A 13,036-nucleotide genomic window follows, 5' to 3' on the forward strand; every position below is an offset into this window, starting at 1 on the left:
CGCCTTCGACAACAGCATTCTTGTATGCACCATCTTTATCCTCCCTTCCTTTCATCCACATTAATGCACGGCCGGGGATCTCATCCGGTCCAATTTCCTTCTTTTGACCCTGTAAAATATTCAAGAGAAAGCAGCTGACGGTCATGCGTTAGACACATAACCAACAAATCATTGAACTAGAGAGAAAGCAGCTGATGGTGATTAACAGTTTCTCTCGAAGGTAGGTATAACACCCTCGTCCCATGTGATGATCAAAAACATTCTTTGCTCGAGCTCCCTTTGATGAAGCCGATTTTTTCTTCAACCACACATTATAATCATTTCATTATATTTAAACAAAAAACATAAACCATATATAGTCGATCAATCTACGTTTGCAGAGTAGAGGATTTATACCTGAAACTGTTCTGATTGTGTGTACTCAATTAAGCGATCCCAGTCTTCTTGCCTGATCATCGTCCTGTGTCCCTTGGGTATCGCCTTCAGCTTCATAGGTTTACCGATGTTCGGCACAATGTATTTGGCATACATTTTTCTTCTGAAATCCCGAAGAGGGTGTCTGAGCCGATTCATCACAGAAGGCCTTCGACAAGCCTCAATCTCAAAATATTTCTGCATAATATAATACAGTAAAGGTAAATAACATCTCAAAATATAAAATGCACAAATAGAAATAAAGAATAACCGTTATTTGTTCCCACAGTTTATCTCTAAGCTCCTTTGTGACCTCCCTCCAACTTAAATGTCTCAAGCCAACTATTTCCCTTACAACATCCCCTAAAAAACTTGCAAACTTTGATCTGTTTTGGCCAGTGAACCTACCCAGATTATCAAAATCCACTGCCAGTTTGACACCACCAGAGTTTGCATATTGGGTATGCAGTTTAGGTAACCTCATCAACCCCCTTGTAGGTTTTTTCGTAGTAGCAAAACTGTTGAGGGGTTCGATAGCCTCCAAACTGTTGAGGTGTTCGATAACCATCGTCCCTATAACATCCTCTGGTTGACCGTCGTCGTCGTTGGCTTCCTTGCTGGAGTAGCCTTCAGTGTCGTCTGATTGAGCGTCGTCGTCGTAGTTTGCTTCCTCATCGGAGTAGCGTTCTTCTTCGATTCTTTCATCTATAAGCTTCATCTTTGATTGTTTTTTTAATAATTTGGCTGATTTGTGGAGTGGAAAATTTTTAATAATTTGGAGTGTAACTTGATTTTTGGAGTGTTAAATGTAATTTGGAGTTTTTGAATATTTGGAGCCAATATTTTGGAGCTTTTTGAGCTTTTCCTCCCTTTTACTTAAGAACCAATAGATTAATTATTGGCATAGTTTTTACGGCAGAGAACCTGTGGCTGAAAATAGGCACTTTGCCAGAATATGGTTGGATAAGCGTGCATTGCGTATTAGGATATCTATATATGTTTATGTACATTAGCGCGTGACAAGTGTAATAGTGTTTTTTAAGAAAGTGTTTTTTGTTTTATTTTTAGATTTAACCATAATTACCATTCATTAAAAGTTTTCATACAAAAGGCGCCATTACAATACATTCCATGAAACAAAAATAAGAGTGAATAACAAAATAGATGATACAAGAAACTATAAAATTAAAGCATTTAAAAGCTAATTAACCAACCAACATTCAACACAATAAACTAAAAAGTGTATCAATACAACCATACACATACAAATAACCAACCAAATCACAAATGTTCCAAACATCACCAAATCACTAATCAACTTTTGAAACTAACAAAGTAGCTTCATTGAAATCATATTCAAATCTGCACTTACCACCAATCTGTATTTCATTTTCCACCTTGAAATTTTTCCATTTTGGTAACCGATATCTGAATTTCAGGTCCGACAGTTCACCATGAAGTCTCATTTTCTTTTTACGACCTTCGGGATTGACCAAAGTGATTGGCATTCCATCATAGGCATCAATCTTGGTGGCAATGTGACGCAAAAGCCGCCGTGAAAAGCAAATTTCAAATATACTTTTAAATAAAAAAGAAATTTAAAAATTCAATTTACCAATTTCTTGGTGACGTTCATGTGGAAGACGATTTTAGAGTCATCATTTTGCTCATCAAGATGAATTGGGTTTTGGGAGGAACTACCTTGATTGCTTGATTGATAGTTGAGAAACAGCTGATTTGGACTAGGAAGGATAAATTCTATGACATCTTCATGAAAGCCATTAATATGAAATGTCTTATCTGATATGATTTCAAACACAACAAACGAGCCACCTTTCAAGTTGGTTTGTTTAAAAACCTAATTTCATCCATCCTCTAGCCTACAACCCATTCCATCCCTAAGACATGAAACTTTAAACATATATCTATCTGGAGCAATAAGCTCGAAAAGTGAATTCATGTAATTGTCACCAATTCTTAAATCACGTACCACTCAGGGAAATCCTATTAAACATGTTAATTAAAGGTCATTTGAATTTGGAAAGAATCATTAAAAACAGAAATTAAAACTTACCAAGTAATGGACGTGTAGGTTTCTGACTGGAATACATATCATAGTACCGGATTGATCATTTACGTTTCTTTTGAAAGTAAACATATTCAACATAGATCTTGGTTTAATCTCAAAAACAGCATATGTTCCAGCTTCTATACAACATTCTCTGATTAATTCAGTCCAACCGATTCCAAAATAAAAGTCATCAAGTACTTTGATTATAACAACAGAAAACGTTCTACCACTTTGATCGTAAATCAAACAACAGTCGGTATTCGATTTCATGTCAGCAAACATTGGTTGAACAGCTTTAGGAATGAGCTATAAGTAACACAAAAAATGTTCTTAGAATGTATATGTTGCAAAACTGTAAAATGTTTCATAAAAAAAATTAACCAGATAACAATATTAACATACCATCCTACTCATGGAATCGTTGTCGATATCTACCAGGAACTTAACTCCATTATTGAGACGTGACATTTTTATGTTCTTACCAGATAAGCGATGTCTACGAATTACAGTAAAGTGAAGTAGAAGTCGATTTAGGGTTTTGAAGTTAAAAGGGTTTTGAATTTTGGTTTTATTTATTTCTACACATTTAATTATTTATATATTTTGGTTTTTTGTTTTATAACTTTTTAAAAGTAGTATAAAAACATTTACATTCGTTAAAAGAGGAGTTCGTTTAATAAATCGTATTTTTAAAATAAATTTAAAATTTTATCCATTATTGAAGTATTATCTTAACCGTTAGTAAGATTTTCTAAATAAGATTTACAACTTCGTAATAGAGAGGCTCATAATATTCTAGTGTTATCATTTCAAATATGTAGTTTTGTATCATTATCATCTTCTAGGTTATCATCATCACCATATGTGTTATGATGATGATCAACATCATAAAGTTATCATCGTTATCATGTATTATAGTGGTTATCATCATCATAATCATCGATCACCATCACCATGAAACGACATCATCATCAGACGTGCGGGTAATCAACGTGGTCATTGTATAGGCTATCGTAGTCGGCGTTGATCATACGGGTAACATATATCTCGCTATCAGTGTCGTCATCATCATCACACATCTCCATCATCATCATCATCAGCATCATCATCATCATCTGATTGCCATGTACGGGATGTAGTCAGCATCGTATGGGTTATCATAAACAAAACGCCCAATATTAGCTAGCGATCACTGTCGACACCATCTTAGGAATTGTTGTCTTCATCAAACGACATCATCAGTCGTACATGCTACCATCAGTATGACCATCGTATACGTTATCATGGTCGTCGTCGATCATACGGGTTACATGTCATTAAACATCGGTGTCACCATTATCATCAACATATGTGTGTGTGTGTGCGCGCGCCCCTGTGTGGCGTATTGTCATATAGGTACATATAATTGGTCCTCATCATATATGTGTGTGATCATCATCATAGACGTCATGCTCATCGTACGAGCTACAGTCGCCATCATATGGGTTGGCGTAAGCAAACAGTATATATAGGTTAGCAGCATCAATATGATAACCACCACCAACCCAGGTAGTTATATTAGCATCGTCTCGTCATAATTGGGCCAATCATCATGGTCATCATACGGGATAGCACCGTCATTGTCTCATGTATTACATATTCGCAATCATACTACACACCACCGCCCACATTCGCCACGACTACCCCCAGCACCAACCACTAACCACACTCCACCACCACCCACCACAACCACCCACCACACCACCACCACCCACTAATATTATATATAAATATATATACATTTATTTATACCTATCCACCACCACCACCCACTACCCACCACCACCACCACCCACTGCCCACCACCACCACCCACCACCACACATCCGCCACCACGAACCACCGCACCTCCGCCACCGTCCACCATCATCATGACCACCTGAACCCACCACCACCCACTAATAATATATATATATATTTTTTGCACGCGCCTTCTTTTAAAAGGATCAAATAACTACCGTACGATTAAAATTTAAAAGCACGCGCCTTCTTTTAAAAGGGTCAAATAATTCCCCTCGTAAGTCACTCATCTACTTCTGGAACCATCGACGATTCGTTTCTACTGTGAAGCACAAGCACAAGTACAAGCACGATAGGTCTCAGAACCCTAACTCATCTACTTCTAAAACGGAACCAAAATGAAGAACCCTAACTCATCTACTTCTGGAACAGAACCAGGACGAAGCAAAAGCACGATAGGTCTCAGAATGAAGATGGAATAGGTGTTACTTTATGATTTTTTTAGCGTTTTAGGTTTACTTAATCTTAAAATATAAGCATTTGTTTGAATCTTCTTATGTATTAATACGTTTGATAAGCGTGTTGTTGTTGTAATACATATCTTTGTTTTTTTAAATCTATGTATAATATTAAAGCATGTTATATGCGTATGATTAGCGTGTTATGGCTTTGGTATGAGAATTTATCACTGTGATGTTTTATAAGAGTTTTCTGTTTCCTTGTGATTCGTGTTGTTATCCCCTACCCCCGTGTTTTATTTTATGTATGTGATTTAGTTGTTGAAAAAACCAAGACTGATAAAAGGAAGACTAAAAAAGTTGCTCCGGTGGGGAAAACAAAACATGATGTGGAAGCAGACTCCGATTCAGACCTTGTCACAAAAATCGACAGGTTGTTGTCAAAGCGGAACCAGGTGGAACGCAGCACCTCTGGCCCGGACTTTCAGCGTCCGAAAAAGAGAGCCGTTAAAGAAAAAAACATGACTGATAAAACGAAGACTAAAAAAGTTGCTCCGGTGGGGAAAACAAAACATGTTGTGGAAGCAGACTCTGATTCTGACCTTGACACAAAAATCGACAGGTTGTTGTCAAAGCGGAAATAGGTGGAACCCAGCACCTCTGGCACGAACTTTCAGCGTCCGAAAAAGAGAGTCGTTAAAGAAAAGAAGCCAGCCGAGAGGGGGCAACCTTTTGTTGAATTTGTAGACAAAAAATTGATGAATAGGTCTGCACCTATTAATATTGTTGATGCAGTGAAGGCAATGACCATTGCCCAAAAAACTTGTGTAGAAGAAATGGGTTTTGGGTCAATGTTAAGACTTCAAGTAACCCAAACTCCAACAACTTTGGGATATTCGTTGCTCATGAACTATAATAATCGTGTAAATGAATTGAACATTGGGAGCAGTGTTATTAAGATAACACCACAAAAAGTACATGAAGTGTTGGGGATACCAATGGGTAAGATTCCTGTTTTAGGCAAGAATAAACCAAGATTGGGGGAAGAGTTTACTACAGATTTGTTCAAATCTCAATTCCCGAAAAATGCAAGAATAAGTATAAAGCATGTGAAAGACAAACTGGCCGCGGATCAAGGAGTTGGTGAACTGTTTAATATTAATTTCCTTGTGTTGGTCAACACCTGTATAGGATTTGTGACAAAATCAACAACAGTCAATCAACGATTCATCGCCGCAATTGATAAAACCTCCGATATTCCAAATATGGACCGGTGCAGCTATGTTATTGAAAACTTGAAAACGACAAAGGAAGAATGGAGAGGTATCAACGTTCAATACAACGGTCCGATCACCTTCCTTGTGATGCTTTACACGCATGAATACCAGAAAAAATATGGTCCATTTGGGACTCCCGTCACAACGCCTACAGTCAACTACATAACAACTACTCTTAATAAGATGGAAAAAATACTTGTCGAATAATGGTCCTCCCTTAGAAGAAGATGCTACTGAGGTTGCTGCTGCTGCTGCTGTGACGTTTAGTGTTGACAAGAAAGGGATTGATGCGGCTGCTGCTGCTCCTGCTGCTGTGACCGTTAGTGCTGCCGGGAAGGGACTTGATGAGACTGCTGATGCTGCTGTTGGTGATACTGCTGCTGTGACAGTTAGTGCTGCCGGGAAGAGACTTGATGAGACTGCTGCTGCGGCTGCTGCTGCTACTGCTGCTGTGACGGTTAGTGCTGCTGGTAAGCCTGAAGTTGAAGAAAACACTGCAGCTGAGGAGAAACAAGAACATGGTATTAAACTTGTTATTTTCTTGTAAAAAATTCGCATACCTCTTATCTCTACATGCATTTTATGTAATACAACATTATATAGAATTAAAAAACAGATGGTCAAAGTGCATCTGAAACAGATAATGCCGATCAAACAGCTGAACAAGATTTGGATGATTATGTAAGCGATTATTCACCTTTAAGTTTGCAAATGTCTATCGTGCTTGTTGACTATTATTTAACTCTATTGCAACTGGCTGGGATAAATTGAAAATGTTTTTGAATTAACCTAAACTATATTTTCTTTTTACAGTCTTGGAATAAGGCAATGGATAACAAGTTGAAGAAATTTGATAAAATTTGCTCCGAGATCAACGAGTTGGTCCGTCAAGGAAAGGATAGACATCCATCAAATGAGAATATCTTTGCTAGATGTTGTGAATGGGAAAACAGATTCACTAATAATGTGGTCCCTAAAACACAAGATTCAGATGTTGGTGTTGGTGTTGCTAGTCCAGTGGCTGCTCTAAAAGGTATCTGGGTTAAATTAATTATTAGTATAATTAAAACGCTCTTAAAACACTTATGCTGTTCTTTTAAACTTATTACATCTGTGTGATGCAGTTGATTCAGATGTTGGTGTTGGTGGTCCAGTGGCTGCTCAGAAAGGTATATCATATATGTACCAGCTTAATTATATACCAGCTTAATTATAATCACAGTTGAAAATATTACATCTTTGGCTGTCGTAAAAAATGATGCATGTGATGCAGGTCAAGAAAACAATGTCTCGTGCGCAGATATTGATGAAGTTGTTAATACAGTGGTTGCGTGGGTAAAAGAGGGTATGTAATTACAAATAAAAACCAAAAGGGAAAATTAGGTATTTACTTATAGTTACAATTATTTTCAGTCAAATTTAATGTGAGTTATTTTATGTTTAACAGTTGACACCGGATTGTCAATAAGTGATAGCCTCATTACACTGAACTCTACATATCTTCTGAGAGAGGTTGACGTATCCGCTAGTGTCACAGAAGATGAAGAAATACTTTCAGAGTATATATTTTTTTATCTTGTAGACATTTGGGAGGAGGTATATAAGTCCACTCACACAGAATCGTTCAAGGTGGTCTTTGAAGCTTTTGTCCTGGGATTTATATAGCCGCCAATGCAATGGATGCATTCAGTGAAGTAATGAACTATGAAGAAAATAAAAAATCTACAGCATCACCGTTCAGATTCTTTGCTTCAAGCAATGTGCTGGTACAAATTAATCTATTTTGTTTGTACTATTAGAAAACGCTGAATAAACGCTTTAATCATCTGCATTTTAATTAATATACAGACAAGTGACCATTATTCTGAATCAAGGGGTTACACAGACAAAGAAAGACTGGATGTGTTTTCAGACAACATGACAAGAAAAATGGCAAGGAGTGGAATTCTATCACTCAAGTAGGTTGATATAGTGCTCGTGCCAATTTTACAACACGATTATTTCGTTGTGGTTACCTTCAATCTTCAAACAGGAGTGATAGACTTACTTGACAACAGTGCAAACCAAGAAATACCAGCTGATGCAAAGTTTAAAAGCGTAGAAGACAACTCAAAAGCAATTAGAGAGAATTTTGAATAAAGATACGGAAAGACTCCTGATATACTGGTAAACATATATACCTTTATAAAAATTGTCAAAATACTTAAATTGCTTTATATTTTGTGTAGAGAAACGTCTTTTGCATGTATCTTAAAACAATCAAACACCCCATTGCTCAGCAAATCCAAGTAGCAACAATTAATAGATTGAAGATGACATGGAGAAAAACAAGTAATGGAATAGATTGTGGTATTTTTGCTATGAGACACATGGAGAAATATGATGGGAAGAGACCATGGGGGTGTAATCTCAAAAAGGAAGGCCCTATACAACAAACACAGCTAAAACGTTTGAGGTTCAAGTATTTGTGCAAAATCCTCCTCTCGGATATAAACCGAAACAGAAATACTCTTATCAAGAAAGCACTGCTTTTCCATGAAAATGACGACACTCGTTTAACCGGAGAAGAGTTGATTTGAACTTATGAAAAGGCAACAAAAAATTTGAATGATTTCAAAACTGACTGCTATGTACTTTAAGATACTTTTTATGTTATGCTATGTACATTACCACTTTAAGATAATAGAATCAATGTTTTAACACAAATATAAAAATTTTATTATTACCAAAACACACATATAGACACACCATCACAAAGATACAAATTTTATTACTACTAATCTCTGAGTGACACACATAAAAACCCCCCAATGAAACACCATCACTTACTAATTTCTGAGTGACATAAGAAACTTCAACTTCAATTCCATTGAGCAATTCAGTTCAGGAATTGCCTTGCCCAAAAGTTTTAACTCGTCAAGCTCTCTCTGTCCTACATCAACCATAAACAAAACCGCAAGATCTCGGATACAACTAGCAGGAATCCGAGTAAGGACTTTTTTAATGAGATCCCTGGCATCCAAGCTGTTGCTAGTCTTTACAAATTCTTCAGTAAGAGTTTCTCGACAAGCTTTATCTACCTCGATTTGAGCCTCTATTCGCCTTCTGAGGGCAGCCTTGTAGGATCTGGATGATGATGATGATGACGAGCAATCCATTATTAACTAAAAATAATAATTTAAAATTATGTAGGTATATGAGTTTCACAAATGTGTTGTAGGTATATATAACCAAAATGCTCACAGACGAATAGTAACTGTAATAAAAAAACAAAAGGTTGTCCCACGCTTGGGAAACGCACCAAATTGTCTCATGTGTTTTTGTTTAATCTAGAGATTACTTGCATTTATATCACCTGTCAGAATTAATTGATCACAATTATACGTCACCTGTCAAAAATGTCGGGAAAAATATTATGGTAATGATAGCCTACATTAAGCTATATCTTACTACAAATCAAACTTAATTACATTAAGTTTGGTTATTCAATCACACTAACAGTTTCAGAAAGATATACTCAAAATGAATTCTTCTGAGAAAACCTTGAATGCCATAGTGAAAAAAAAAACGATGGATTTTCATAAAGAGAAAGACGACTCTTTGTTGAAGAAAGTGGAAGAGATTAGGGCTAAACTCGCAGCCGAAAAAACAAACACCTTCCAATCCTGTAACCTCATGTTGTGGGAAGACGGCATTGAGTTCCGAGCAATGGTTGCTGATTATCAGCAACAACAGTCTGAATGCTACGACTCAGTGTGTGAGACCCTGGTTGACACGATAACTACGGTGTCAACTAACATGAGTTTTAAGGAGATAGCTTTGCTGGACAAGGCGGAGTGATGGTGATGTTAGCTTTGCTGGTCTTGGTTTTTTTGTGATGTATTGTAATTAATGGTACTTTTTGTATGGCATCTTTTGATGAATGGTAAATATATATTATCTTAAAATGCTTTCTTAACATGTTTTATGTATTGTAATTAAGGGTACTTTTTGTGATGCATCTTTTGATGAATTGTAAATATAGATTAATGGTTCTCATCTTTCTTTGTTAAAAATGTCTGTAATCAATTAGGTTAAAATATGTAATATAATTGTACAAAAGAGTATGTTACGCTTGCAACCCGCTACTGTACAAAGACATATATATATATATCCTTAAACGGTAATAAAAATCATGTGTACAACTCCTCCTTTCTAAACCCACCTATATATATATACTTATATACCTAGTTATGTTTTCAATAAAAACTCCTTCTTCACCATGGAAGAAATCTCATCGAGGACCACCACATCCAGTAACAGAAGCAATCGATCTCAGGTTTATTATTTTTGTGGAGTTGAAGCCATTCAAAGAACATCAAGCACCACCAAAAATCCAGGTCGGAGGTTCTACAATTGTGCATCTCAGGTTAGTGAAACTGCAAATAAAGTTGGAATTCATCTACAATTGTTGACCATAAACCCTTTATTTTTTTCAACTTAGGGCAAAAAATGTGATTTCGTTATATGGTCTGATTGTGTTTCGTCCACAAGATCTGATGTGTGCACAAGATGTACAGACATAATTCCTATCTTGATAAGGGCAAATAAGTCATTAGAGGATCAACTTGCAAGGAGTGTAGCTTCAAGGATTGAATCAGAAAAAAAAGTGAAGATATTGTATTTTATTTGCTTCTTGTTGTTTTTAGGGCTTTTAATTAGTTTTGTAATTAAAAGCAAAGAAACTTTGTTATGATTTTAGACCAGCTATTATGATGTATTTTTATGTTTCTGAACGCATTTAAAGGCTTAATGAGTAGTTTAGTTTGAGTGTTTCCGTAGTTTAGTTTGAGTGTTTCCAAAATCACAGTGTATTTACTTCATTAAAAAGAGGTTATTATAATATTTCATTAAAAAGCGGTTATTATCAAAAATCAATAAAAATATGTCCCTCCTGAGTTTCGAACCCGCGATATTTGCAATCTATGTTAAATCACAAGCGCCTCAACCGTTTGAGCTACACCCTGAGAACGTAATAGAACCTCTTCTAATATTTATATAATGAAATTTAGAAGTTTAAAATTTTCATTTTTACCATCCAATTAATCGAGTTATTGACCAAATAAAATCTCACAATCTCACCAAACCCTAATAAATGATCTGCTAGTGTATTTATTGAACTCTCATCAATCTCAATCCTAACAAACAGCTTCATTAATCTCAGGTGAGCACCAAATATTTTTGCTTTTAGTCAGTTACATTTATTGGCGTTAATTAGTATATCGTTGATGACACAGTTAATAAAAAAATTCTTGGAAGATGGATAAGTTTTGGATGTCAGTAGGCGACATGTGCAGTAAAGCATATAGAGATGGTGTTGAAGCATTTACATTTTGCAGTTCGTAATTGCGAGGAGACATCACCACTAATTTATGTTTCATGTTCATGTGTTCGGTGTTTGAACCACGTATCTCTTAGTGTAGACGAGGTAGAACATCACTTGTATAGGTTTGGAATTGATACGAATTATACTACTTGGATAAAACATGGAGAAGCCGACACCAACATTCCAACTAATTATGTTGATAATATTGGGTTTGCCTGCACCTGCCTTCCAACTAATTATGATAATAATAATGGGTTTGTTGACACCAACATTCCAACAGATGCCTGTGAAACTGTAGAAATGGTAAATGCTACAAAAGACAATTTCAAAGGCGACAAGAAGTATCAACAGTTTCTACAACTACTTGTTGACGCTGAGAAGCCCCTATATAAAGGATGTATTGACTTCATCAAGTTGTCTGCATTAGTACAACTACTCAACTTGAAGAGCAAGCACGGGGTATCTCATAAGTTCGTTGATGAACTTCTGAAATTGTTGAAAAAGATGGTACCTGCAGATAACGAAATGGTAAATAATATGTATGAGGGCAAAAGGATGATGAAGGCAATGGGCTCAGGATACGAAAAGATACATGTGTGTATCAATGACTGCATTATTTACTATAAGGATTAAAAGGATTTGGAAGCATGTCCAGTTTGTAACAAGTTAAGGTGGAAGGTGGATGAGAATACTAACAAAACTTACATAAACACGCCCGCTAAGGTACTGTGGTACTTTCCCATTATTCCACGATTCAAGCGCCTCTTTCAATCAAATACCACAGTAGAGAATTTAACATGGCACGCCACGAGTACCAATAAACCCGGTGTTTTACGCCACCCATCAGATTCACCAGCATGGAAAGCCATAGATGACAGGTACTCCGATACCATCGGAAGCGATCCAAGAAATCTTCGTCTAGGGATTTGCACTGATAGGGTTGACGTACATAGAGGCAACAGAAACCACAGTGTCTGGCCTATTTTAGCAGTCATTTACAACCTTCCACCTTGGATGTGTATGAAAAGAAAATTCATCATGCTTTCCTTATTAATATCCGGAGTGCCAGGAAACAATATTGATGTGTTTTTACAGCATTTAATTGACGATCTAGCATCTTTATTTGAGGTCGGGAAGCCAACATATGATGCATATACAAAAGAAATGTTTACACTACGTGCAGTTGTGTTATGGACGATTAATGATTACCCTACTCTTGGTACACTATGTGGTTGCCCTAACAGTGGATTCAAAGGTTGTGTGGTGCGTCGGGGCGACACTCAGTGTGTTCGACTTTATCACACAAAAAAGCAGAGTTATGCTGCCCACATAAGGTATTTATCACATGACCACCCTTTCAGAAAACAAACAAAGACGTTCAACGGAAAAGAGGAGATGAGAACCGCTAAAGAGCCTATTACAGGGGAAGAGATATACGACAAGGTCAAAAACATTAACAATGAATGGGGAAAGGGATCTGAATCCCTAAGTGGGAGTAAGAGGAAAAGGGATAACACAACGCCGCACCAATATTGGAAGAAGTTCAACATATGGTACCAACGGCTTAGCTATTGGAAGTATTTACCTGTCCAACATTGTATTGATTTGATGCATGTTGAAAAGAATGTGGCAGAAAGTATTGTCGGGACGTTGCTGAACATTCCCGGTAGGA

Source organism: Bidens hawaiensis, unplaced genomic scaffold (genome assembly GCF_021521415.1).
Source record: "Bidens hawaiensis isolate Kalapana, Puna unplaced genomic scaffold, B.hawaiensis_p1.1 tig00002380_1, whole genome shotgun sequence".
NCBI classification, from domain to species: domain Eukaryota; kingdom Viridiplantae; phylum Streptophyta; class Magnoliopsida; order Asterales; family Asteraceae; genus Bidens; species Bidens hawaiensis.